The sequence below is a fragment of the Cyprinodon variegatus genome, unplaced genomic scaffold (assembly GCF_000732505.1).
Source record: "Cyprinodon variegatus isolate N-32 unplaced genomic scaffold, C_variegatus-1.0 Scaffold242, whole genome shotgun sequence".
NCBI lineage: Eukaryota > Metazoa > Chordata > Actinopteri > Cyprinodontiformes > Cyprinodontidae > Cyprinodon > Cyprinodon variegatus.
Genome location: NW_015150695.1, coordinates 264970 through 277844, shown reverse-complemented (window position 1 = coordinate 277844; position 12875 = coordinate 264970). Strand labels below are relative to the sequence as shown.

Sequence of the window (12875 nt, the reverse complement as noted above, 5' to 3'; positions counted from 1 at the left end):
AACATCAGAGGTCTCTGTCCAGAAGAGCGCAGTCCTAGAAACAGCTAAGATACTGCGCAGAACCCTAAACCCCTAAATAAGACTGTTTATGAAACTAAACCAGGTGAAACTAAAACTTTTCCACATGAGGAGTACTTGATAGACCCCATTGATAGATGAAAAAGATTTTTATCTTTAACGCAGAATGTTAACACATTTTTTTTTTCAATCTTGGTGCTGCTCTAAGTAGGTCACTTTGTCAGCTTAAGGCATACTTTAGAGTCAGTCCATTTTACACGATTACAATAATAATGATTAATCAGTTACTAAATTAGTTGACAAATATTTCAAGTCACAATTCATCCGATTAATTATTTCAGAATCAGACACACACACACACACACACACACACATATATATATATATATATATATATATGTGTGTGTGTGTGTGTGTGTGTGTGTCATCATCACATTCAGTAGCCAGAAATTTCAAAGTGCTTAGATAGCACTGCCAAAGGCTGCTCTGAACAAATATGTTTCTAATCTTAATCTAAAACAAATTGGGGTTTCAGAATTGTTTCCCTTTTCCGGTGGTTTATTCCAGATTAGTGTTGCATATGAACTAAAAGATGCTTTTCCATGTTTGGTTCTGGTTCTAAATATGCAGAATAGATTTGTGCCAGAAGACCTGAGAGGTCTTGGTGGAGATACACTGACAACAACTCTGTACAGTAATCCTAAACCATTCGGTGATTTATAGACTGAAGAAGTATTTTGAAGTCTGTTCTCAGAGATATGGGGAGCCGGTCTCAGAACTTTAACCCTTGGATTATGTGCTCCGCATTCTTAGTTTTAGTGAAGATATGGGCAGCAGGATTCTAGATCAGCCTCAGCTTGCTGATCAAGTTTTTAGTCAGATCTGTGAAGTTCTGTTGCAGCAATCAATTTGACATGAGTTCCTTTTTCGTGATCCTGCTAAAACATCAGTACATTAATCTTAGAGACATTCTTTAGTTAATAGAAGGCTGACTTTGTTGCTGCCTTAATGAGCCTCTGAAGGTTCAGGTCTGAGTCCATCTCTCCACCCAGATTTAGAGACTGATTGGTTGTTTCCAACTGTCTTAACTGAAGCTGTGTGCTAATATTTAAATGCTCTCTTCCTTTGATCCAAAATGCATTATTTCAGTTTTGTTTTAATTCAGCTGAAGAAAATGCTGGAACATCCATGCCTGGATTTCTTCAATGCATTTACCCAGCATTTGAATGGAATCATAGTCACTTGGTGGCATCATAATGTATATCTGTATGTAGTTTTTGTATAAGATTTAGATTAAGATATTGTGCTAAAACACCAAGATAAATACAATAAGTTGATTTTTACTTTTTCTAAGGGGGGTATGGTGCAGCTGAATACAGCCATTGAATCATGTTGCAAGTAGAAAAGAATATGTTTAGAAATATCTTAACATAAAGGTCTCCTTTGGTGTTTAATGAACACTGTGACTTTGTGTGTAAGTGAGGAGCCATTGGTAAACTTCACCTTATTTTTTAGAAAACATGTTTCTCCTTTAAAATTTTTGTCCCGACCGATATATGTACTGCAGATATATCTTTTCTCTGTAACACGTCATGCATGGACATTTGCACACACATAAAAGGATGTTGAGATAACATTTACAGGTCTTATAGATTTTGCCTGCAGTGGTATTGACAGGCGAGTCAATAAGCCAGCAGGGTAAAGACAAATCTAACCTTACTATTCACTTAACATCGACTTGGGTGGAATCTCCTGGAGGACACAGCGAAAAGAGCAATGCAGGGCAACATACCAGAACGCCATGTGCGATGTTGGTGCTCATCTGATGACTGACAGAGAAAGTGCTGCTACTAGTGACTCACAGTCACTTTAACACCAGGTGTGTGCATTTATCTGAATGCAATTTATTGCAAAAAGATTGAACTATCTAGGCACTATGTTTACTTTCTAGGATTTTACCTAGAAGTATTTTATAACCTTTAAAAGAACCTAAATGTTATCACTGCCCCAGTAAAGGTAAATAAATCATTTACCATTGATCTCTTGCTGAGGTATAATCCACTAATAGTAGAACCAACAATGGAAAATGATGTGCTGCAGTCTCTCCATAAACTCATTCAATACACACATCATACGCTCCAAAAATCAACTAGAAATAAGTAAAAATCTCTTAAATTACATGTATTAACCCCAATATAAGTTGTTAGATAAGATTACTTACCAATGGAATGAGCATTTTTAATCTTAAAATGAGAGGATTAGATAATATGCACTTGAAAAAACACACTGCAATTGTTTTTTTTTAATTATTATTTTAAATGTCAATCATCTTGTTCCATTGGCAAAGTGTCTTACTTACCTCTTCATTTATAGAAAAAAAGCACTTACTGTAAGAAATAACTTTTTTTTTGCAGCCTATGGTAATTTTTTCAGTCAGTTTTTTATTGCCATGTTTCCTGAATATGTTTTTTTTTGCATTAAATGTTTTAAAAAATGTCCTTAATTTATATGAACAAGTTCAATTAATTAAAAATGTAATTAATTATGGCAAATTGCACTAAACCCAAAATGCTGGAGAGTTTAGCATCTGGAGAGCTGTGAGGGTGCTCTGTGGCTATTGAAATATAAAGCCAGAGCTGTTACAGATGTTTCAGTCAGCCTAATTTAAGTCTAAATGACAGGTTTGTGTCCCCTGTACAGTTGGCTGTCAGTTGTTGAAGGGCAGCAGATCATGGGATGGTTCTACTAAAACCCAAGAGGTTTCGTTATGGTACAGAAACAAAGCAATTTTCACCAAAAACCTTTTTTTAAAGAGGAAAGACAAATAAAAACCTGAAACACTTGTATCAAGCCCCCTGTGTTCTAATACTTTTAAATTAAATAAAAATCAAATAAAAAGATATCAAGGAAGATGGGTAGGGGGAGGTAATGACAATGATAACACAGACCTGTGTCAGTCTGGATTGAAAGATTATAACTCAACTACATGCTTAGTAAGACACAAAAACAGGCATTTTACTTTGACTGACACACCAGACAAGCACAGGATGAACTGGAGAAGCAATGAGGAAGCTCAGGTGGCAACTATGGCAGAGCTACAGACTCCCCAGCTCACTTTGGAAAATCTGTCAGATATTAGTAGGGCACTCCACAAATCTAGTAATTTTGGGAGGCTGGCAAGTATAAATACATTGTTGGGAAAAGTAATTTTGAGGTTTACATAAAGTTATAAGGAAAATTGAAGGACATATTCAATAGTTCAGATCAAATTAGACTTCAGCTCAAACAACCCACCCAAAATTTAAGCCTAAATCTAGTTAATACCTGTGGCAAAACTTTAAGATGTATTTTTACAAATGCCCTTTGTCTAATCTGAGTGACTTTATTTTTTTACAAAAATATTTTGCTCAAGATGTATTAAGCTAGTAGATACATGCCTCACACATAGTAGCTGCAGCCACCACACAAGTTTGGATTCGGGGGGTTGAATACTGACCAGTGGTCTTAAACTTTTTTTTTTTTTTTTTTTTTTTTTTTTTGATGTTGCAAACTAAAAATTATTTTCATTTCATTTAGTAATGTGCCTTTGTCTCTTAGATCATATGCCAACATTTATGGGGAGCTAATGTGTTAAATGGTAAAAACTTTAAAAAGTATGAAATCTTCTTAATCCTCAATTGAATATTTTACCTAAAACCATTCGTATTAACTTACTGAAACGTCTTTATTCATGGTAGATGGTAAATGTTAATCAGTCATCCAGCATTATTCATCCTGGCTCAATTTATCAGCTCCTTTGTTAAACTTGTTAACTAAAGGAAAATAAATGGATTTTGGGCCAACTGTCCAGCAACCCTGTTCCAGAGGGCATAAGGTCAACCAAATAAAGAATTCAAAAGTTGGCTAAAAGGCAGGAATCCACCAATTTCAGAAGACTTTACAAGTTTACATTTTATCACACCTACTTCCTGATTACATATAAAAGACTGATAAATGTTATTGTAACATAAGTTCATTCTGTAACTTTAGAGTTTAACATTTTCTGAACAACTCCTTAAATGAGAATAAATTAGTACATGTAGAATGAAAGAAGTATCATCACTGACTAAGCTAACATAAAGGATGAAACCTGTCTGTTGTTAAGTTACATGTTCAGCAGAAGTCATGGTGTTTAAAAAGAGCAGTTTGTATTTTTGAATTTGAGTTCTGTGCAGAGGTCCTCAGAAGTTTGTATCAGAGGATCAGTTGTGATAACAAACATAAGACATAATGAGAAGAAGACAGGAAAAGTGAACAGAAACTCACTTATTACAGTAAAACACCACTGAACCAAAATAACTTAATCTCCTGTTATACTTTAAAATAAGATCTACCTGTAGTTAATACTGCCTTGTACTGTATCGCTTATCATTCTTCACCCATCTTTCTGTCTTAGAGGCAAGAAGCATTCTGGGTAATGTAGTAAATCACCAGCTGAGCCAGACCAAGGGAAATTCTTCCTATTTGCAAGAAAAGAGAGAAAACAGCTTCGGCAGATGGTTGCTCACACTGAGTCTGGTTCTGCTGGAGGTTTCTTCCTGTTAAAAGGAAGTTTTCCTCTCCACTGTCACTACAAGCATGCTTAGTGTGAGGGATTGCCTTCAAGTCGATGAGTCGATGCAATCAACTGGTTTTCCTTAGATAGAAAACTTTAAATCAATTTTGCTGTGTGATCTGGTTGAATTGTCTCTGTAAAGTGCCTTAAGATGACGTTTTGTGAATTGGCGCTATATAAATAAACAGAATCACATTAAATTATATATATTATAGATTATAGCCTATCATCCCAAAGAATAAAATCTGCGGTACAATAATTTTCTACATTCTGAAATCAGTTTAATTTAAAGGAAACTAGAACATTTGCCTACAAAATCATATAACTGCTTTTTTCCCCCTTATGTTTCCAGCTAAAGGTCCAGTGAGTGACCTATTCGAGCCACGCAGCAGAGTGACCCCCCATGCCCCCTCACACCACTACCACGACCCGTCTCTTTGCCCCACTCCCCTCCAGAATGCTGAGGCATCACTGCTCCTGAGCACACAGTCCGGCAGCACCCCCTGACCCCGCGCTGTCCCCCATTATAGAGCAGTCAGAAAGCTTTTAGGGGCTCCGGTAACGCTGAAAGATTGATGGCGTAAAATGGGATGGAGGAGGGGAGAAGAGCAGGTGGTTAAGAAGAGAATGTCCTCCTTAATGGGTTGCCAGGAATGTAATTCAATAATTATGAAAAGTGACTCAAGAGAGCAGGCTGGATGGATGGATGGCTTCTGATGGAGGCTGGGAGCTCCTTTGGTCTTCATGCCTTGGCATCCTCAAAGCGACAGAAACAGGTGAGCAGATTTCTCGCACCCAGTCTGCCTGTATTTAGGAGGAAAAGCCAAATACAGACAGAGTACGACTTGCATCATCAAAATCAAAACAATTTTTACCTTTTTTTGTTGTGTTAAACATCATTGGTTAGAAATGCTGCCTATAAAATAAAATTGAAAATTATCTTTTTATTTAATGAAAATAATAGCACTATAATAAAGTAATTGATTCATAAGCAGTTAACAAAGATTCCCAATGTTTGAGGAATAAAAGGTGCACTCAGGTTAAATAGTTTACAAGCTAATATGCACCGTCTAGTAAAGGGAATACTGTTATTCTGTTGTAGTAAGTCTAAAATGTATGAATTATTCTTACTTCTGTGGATAAAAGTCCACTTTTAATGAAGTTACTGCAAGTGTTTTCAGTTTAATATTTATATTATTTACAATCAGTTCAATCCTAAAATAATGAATAATTTTGTTTAATTTTTGTTTTCTGGACTGCGAAATACATGCGTGTAAAACAAAGATCCCTAATAATATCTTCACTGATTATCATTTGAGGGCAAAGTTGAACTGTTTCCAGTGAAAAAATATTTTTAAAATGATTTACTCAGGTGGCATTGGGGCTTTCTCCAAAAAGCTGCAGGAATAATATGAAGTTTGGTTAAAAAAAAAATAAAAAATATATGCAGAATAATTCAGTGTGTTGTCTTTTTTCATTTTATTCTTACAAATGATAATAAATTCCAAAAGTTTTTATTTGATTTAATTGAATTTATGATCAGGTGTTGTATTACTTGCCCTGCTTTACTTTAATGGACTTTCTAATTAAATTTGTTATGCTGCCTCTGTTTCAAATGTATTTACAGGTGGACAGCTGATGTGAAACACAAAATTATATTCGAGTTATCAAAGGACAGGATAAAAAAAGAAAGAAAGAAAAAAAAAACTCTCCAGGGGTGCAATGATAATTCTGTTATTCTTTCAGGTTAATTTCTGATCCCTTTCATTGCTCAATCATCTGTTCTTCCACTGTCAGGTGAGTCATGCTCTTTTGAAGATAAAGATCCATAGATGCGGAACATCTCAGATAACATTTTTTTGGTTGGAGGTACTTGAGAGAAAACCACTCTGGATATAATAAGATGTAAGATCAGCTGATGTTTGCCGGTGATGTTTTCACTTCACTTCTTTTAGAGCCTCCTGCCTGCCACTTAGTAAAGCACTTTGTAATTGCTGATTTTAAGTGCATTTTACATTAGATACTAAAGACATATGCAAGGCCTTTTCTACCATCTGAGCCCATTAGCCAGTGAAGATGCTAAATCTTCTAATGCATTAGAGAACGTAAGTCGGAGAAAGGGAGCTGGGCTTGGTTTGTGTAGAACACATTTTAGACCAGGCAGGCCTTCACCTGCCTGTTGTTACTCCTTAGTAGGTCATATTTTGAATGTTTTGTATAACTCTTAAACTGCCAATAAATCTCAAAAAAGCTTTACAATCTAATACAATCCATTATGGATAATAATTTTCTCAATACTTTGAATTTTAAGCTACCGGATATTATTTTCAAAACTTTTGCATACATTTAGCCTTGTGTCAAAGGCTGGCTCTTTATAGCTCCCCAAATACATGCTGTGTTTGAGGACCAGTGGGAAGAATGCATAGAGCTGTGGTTTATCTTTAAACATATTTAGGCTAGAGAGGCATTCAAAGATCAAAGTTCTTCAAGAATTTGTGTCAAGAGCTGATGCTTCAAGGTGTCCTCCATCCATTGCGTGAACTTGACATTTTTTAATTACAGAAAAGAATCAGCTTGTAGAGATGTACTCCAAAAATGTTGGGTTAGGAAGGGAGGATTTTACTTTGATTTTTATTTATTTCCTTTCTCTTTTTGGGAAAATTTGAAACTAGAACTAAACTCTACCTTGTACTTTTCCATGACACACAGCTTGATTTTGGTGTATCATGCATCCCCGCATTCAGACAGAATCAGTCTCAGCTGTTCCGATTTTCTTTGCTTTTTTCATGGTAAAACTTTTAGTGGTAAACTTTTAGGAAATATTTTAGTGAAAATAATCATTAGAAGACATAAAGAAAATCAGAATGACAGCAAAGGGAGTGTAAAAAGAAAATTAATCAAATTAATTTACCTGAATCAAAATCCCAGTACATAGCGATGTGGTTGTATTGTAGTTGACTATACAAAGCTCTTCTGATATGAAGGCAGTTTTGGGCTATGTAAAGTTAGGGGTGGTAAGTCTGTTCTTTTTTTTTTTACTTTTAGGTCAAACAATTGTGTACAGTTGTATTTTATTTGGATTCCCTCCCAAATTTATGCAACTTCAATTACTCTGAATCCATAATAAGAAGGGACCTCAACAAGGCAAACATCAAACACCAGAGGCTAAATAATCAATTTTTTAAACTGTATTTTAAAAATCAAACAATATAATCATTTATTTATATAAAACAAGTGTGAGCTAAAAAAAAATCACGATTTATGTAAAAACAAGTGTCAGCTAAAAATCCCTTAAATAATGAGTTTCTTACATTCTAGTTCTCCATCATTTGACACAGTACATAAGAGATGACTTTTTGACTTTAACAATTTATTTACAAAATCAAACAATATAATCAATAATTCATGTAAAACAAGTGTGAGTTAAAAATCTCCATGTAAAAACAGGTGTCAGCTAAAAATTACTGAAGGACCTAGTTATACTATAGTTCTCTATTATCTGAAACAGTACATAAAATGTGGTTAAAACCCCATACTGTAACTCCTGAAAACCCTCCATGTTCTGTGTGGCTCTGTGGAAGGGAAACTCCAGCCTAATCAAACCAGAAATTACTCCTTAGAAAAAGTTTAAGTTAAAGTTTTTATAATGTTGTCATTTCTCAATGGCAGAATCATTAATGTGAAAACATGCTTTAGGTGGCACTTGTGTTGTTCTGTTTTTATGGTTCTATTATCATTGTATGTCACCTTTTGGTTGGTTGGTTTATTTGCATCTTTAAACAGCTGCTGATTCTGAATAATACTTAATGTTTACAATTGTTTTTTCATCAGACACTGAAAGTTTACCTTGTTTGACATGTTTGCAGTATTTTCTAAAGTTTTTGGAAAATGTTATTATAAGATATCAAACCAATAAAAATAGATACAGCTTGTTTTTTACTTCCCCCTTATATTGTTTGTGGGATTTCTGTTGATGTTCTTTTTTTATCTACAATACACTTCCTCCTTTCCTCATTTTAGTATGTACCCACTTACTTACCACATTTACCAGGCGCACAATAAAGTGGGTACTGTGGAAGAGCAGTGTTTTGCAGTTTTGATGTGATTTGCAAACTGTAGCATATACATCTGACCCCAGCATGTCAATAAAGCCCTTCTCCAGTTGGTGAAAGTCTTTTATTCTACTCCTGCTCATCTTTCATCTGCTGTATTACATCCCTCCTCACTCTACCCAGGGTCTACTTTTGCTCTGTGTCTTCTTCCTTTTGCTCTCCAAGATGTATTGATAATTTCCAGCAAAAATACGATTTTGGGTTATTCTACAGAGCTAAAAATCTAATAGCAGACTCCTCAATTGAATTGTGCTTTACCGGAGTGGAGAACAATAAACAGGGAGGAGGGCTCCACTTCCAGACGCTCAACATGAGATTATTGTTCAAAAGAGATCTGATGCGATTACAGGAAGCAATAGATGATAATTACATCAGAACATGACTTTTCCTCTGCGAACACTTATATTCATCTGGGTTATGCATTGGCCCAAAACTGAAATGTGGCAACACACTAGATGACATGCCTCCAATGCTGTTGTCATGAAAGAAGGTGTGTGAAGTCAGAGCAGGGTCATGGGACCATTTCAAATGTCTGAAGGACTTCTTTCTCCATAATGGTTCTACTCTCACTCTTAACATAAACTTAAACACCTTATAACTTAGCTTTTTCCTAAAAAGTATACTTTATTTCTCTATTTTTTCGCAAGCCCTGTCTTTTTTGGTGTTTATACAGTATCATGTATTATCAGTAACTGCAAATATATTGCATATAGGAACGTGTGTTCCTATATGCAATATAGGAACACACAATTTAACTTAGACAACCCTTATTGTCATGTTTTCTACACAGAGAGTATACAAAATGAAATCCCGATGCATACAACTTTTCACCAGTGAATGAGCAGTTTACAACAGTGAAATGAACATTACCATTTATAAGGTATAGCAGTGATCAGAATATAAACAGTGTTGGAGAAAAGAAAAAAACTGTTTAAAGTGATGCTGCAAAAAGCATTGATATGGAAAGTTTCAGTCCAGGAGAGATTATGAAAAAAAAAATGTCTATCAGTAATAGAAATCAGTAGTAGTATTAAAACTCAGTAGTAGGGATTATGAAAAATCAGCCATGTTGATAGTGTAAATATGATGTCTACAAGTGTGATGCAGAGTCTTGATTAGAGTTTCAACATTGCAACAGTCTGATGTCAGCGGGGAACAAGCTGTTGCAGAACCTGCTGGTGCTGCATCGAATGCTGCAAAGCCTCTTCGCAGAGGGCAGCTGGGAGAACAGTCCATGGTGGTGGCTTGAGGGGTCTGATAATGTTACGGACTCAGGACACACAGTATGTCCCGCAACCAAAACAAAAATAATGGTGAATATGAAGGCATCAAATAATTAAGTATAAGTGACTGTACTTAAGTAGCTTTTCTGTACTTACTTGAGAATTTATTTTTCTGACGCCTTTATAGTTTCACTCACTCTCTTTGAATAAAAAAATATCTGTACTTTCTACTTATTACTTTCTCAAAACCTGAGTGTTTCTTCTCTGCATTTTGATGAAATCATAAGGTAGCAGCCACAACAAAACAGTCTGAAAATCAAAAGAATCTGTTCAGCTGGAGCTCAGTTTGTTTATAGAAAAACTCTGATAGCATGAATGAAGACAAGGGGGCTGGTAATGTTGCAGATGATGGATAAGCTTTTTAGATGCAAACAATCCCCATCAGTTCCCCCAATATTTAATTTCAAATTTATATGTTAAATTATGTTACAAGTTCTATTTCAATTTCAATGATATTTGCAAATGTAATGCTGTGGACTTTAGTTCAATCTATATAACCCTCTCTTCCAAAAACGTCAGAAAAATACGAATACAAGGTTTTACAATAAAATTGTATAATTTCTATCATTTAAGGTAAACTGCACATTTTACTTGTGTGGATACTTAAGTACAATGCAAAACCTTTACCTTTTTTTTACTTAAATAAAATATTTCAATCAGTACTTTTACTTTTACAAAAGTCATTTTTTTACCTAAGTAAAGATTATGAGTACTTTTGACACCTCTGGATAGCAGAAGCTGCATACTCTCAATTAAATGCATGGATTAGCTCATTAGCAATAAAGGTCACCATGAAGCAGACATTTTTCCAAGATGGCTGCTAACCCCATAACAAAGAGGAACAACATCTGCAGTTAAGTTAGAAAAGCCAAAGATACGGTGTCTAAATTTGGGAAATACTTTAAGTACACTTAAATATTTGATCATGAGTTGTTTGCAGGAGTTCGCCTCCCTGCATGCCATAACTTTAAAATGCTCTGGGAAACTGGAGAAAAACCCATCAGTTTCATTTAAGATTCCACTGGTCCCAATTAGTAAAACGTTAACTTTAGGAATAAACAGTTGGAAAATGGCTACACCATTATGATTTGTGGGGGTTCAAGAGAAAGATTCCTCTCACTTGAAAAACAATAGCAAAAAGAATTAGGCTTGCATCATTTAATTTTAATAAATCACATCACTATAAGGACTCCTGGTCACCCCCAGCAATTTTAGATGCTGATTTATGATATCTGGCTTTCTGTACACATTGCTATTGCAGTTTGGATAAACATTCACCAAGTGAATTAAGCAAAGTGTAATACCCTTCTATAATGCTGTACATTTGATGAAACCTGTAGCTTGGCAAAATATTACTCCGCTGTTTACTGGTTTATGTGGGACCCAATTACACAATTTACATGTGACCAAACATTTCTCAGCGAGTCAGGCTAACAATACCAACAAAGATATGCAGAACAGAACTTTCCTAACGGCTTGTAATTTCTCTCTCACTAGCTCTGAATTGAGAAAGTCATTTGGAGAAACAGCACAATATTTTAACATTAAAAAATGTATTCTCATTTTTTACTCTTTTTTTTTTCATTTTTATTTTATCATTTTGGATGACTGGGAATCTCTACCAACTATTCCAAAGTCATTATTGCATACATGAGTATTACAGTTTAATTACATGTGCCTTCTGAGTTAGTGTCTCAGCAAAATTTCATCATGGTAACATGTTGATCATAAAGAATTATGATTCTTGATTAATAATTGATATAAATATGTACATAGATAAATAGATAAATGTTTACCACTATGTGGACCTCCACAAATAAAGCCTTTTAAAATCACATCTGTCCATTTAAAGGCTGTAACTGTTTCCTACACTGGTACACATGACACTTGGGTCTATCTCCACCAGTCAATACACTGGAGGTGCAGGGCACAAAATACATGTGGCTAGTTGGTAAAAACCATTAAATAACATTACAACAAAATTATTAAAAACTTTTGATTAAGTATAGCAATAACAACAAAGTATTTTTAGCATTAACACAATTCTTAATTCTTAAAGACTGCAGCCCAAGCCCCAGTTAAAGAAGCTTTATTAAATGTAAAGATATTAATAACTTAATTATATGTTGTTGTTGTTTTACAGACAAATACGAACTCTGCAAGCTGTTATGAATGCTCTAACGTCATTGGCTCTTTTAGACCCTTGGTGAGTCGGCCACACAGCTGCTGAGTTTGAAACATGGGAAAAAAACGCAAAACAAACAGAAAAACAAAGCTGAAGCAATGACCCTGAGCGTTTGCCAGACTCGGCTGTTTGGTGAAAAACGAGCGGTGGTGAGGGCCAGGCGGTGAAAGATGGCCACTTTTACAAGGCAGGACAATGCAAAAGAAAAATAACTAAACTTGCCAACTTTGATGGCCCCTGAATATATTGGGCACTCTGGCTTGGCTGTGTTTGTGTGTGTGTTGTGTGCGCAAGCCTGTAGCAGCGGGTGGGGGGCAGAAGGGTTAAGTAGGATAGAAGGCACCCATACTTCAGATTGGCAGCAAGCTGCCGCGAGTATAATCTAATCAGAGGATGCAATTCAATTAGCCAAGGTTCTCTGGGGCCACAGAGCCAGGGAGCCAGTGGCAGTACTGCAACTGAGGGATTCGCTGCCTCCTCAGCTGACACCCCAAAGCTTGCTTCTGCTGGGGCCCTGGCTGCTTCACATGAATGCAGATGAAATTTGAAATACAAAAATATATAATAATTTATGGAAGTTGTCAGGAACACCCAACCAAGCTGCTCCAGCTGCTTTGAGGTAAAAAGGATTGGGGGAGGGAGGGGTGTTACCTTTCTAGGGTGGTATCGTTGTTTCACAGCTG

The 12875-nt window shown here is 35.6% G+C and overlaps 1 long non-coding RNA gene across 1 annotated transcript in view; it reads left to right on the top strand.

The window, feature by feature from the left end:
- The window catches only part of LOC107089172, a 10369-nt gene extending 2112 nt beyond the window's left edge, over window positions 1-8257 (top strand). Inside the window, exons 2-3 of the long non-coding RNA XR_001481425.1 lie at window positions 4965-5388; window positions 6240-8257. This is a non-coding gene — a long non-coding RNA (uncharacterized LOC107089172). The remainder of the gene's footprint in view (window positions 1-4964; window positions 5389-6239) is intronic.
- Window positions 8258-12875: the final 4618 nt, after the last annotated feature.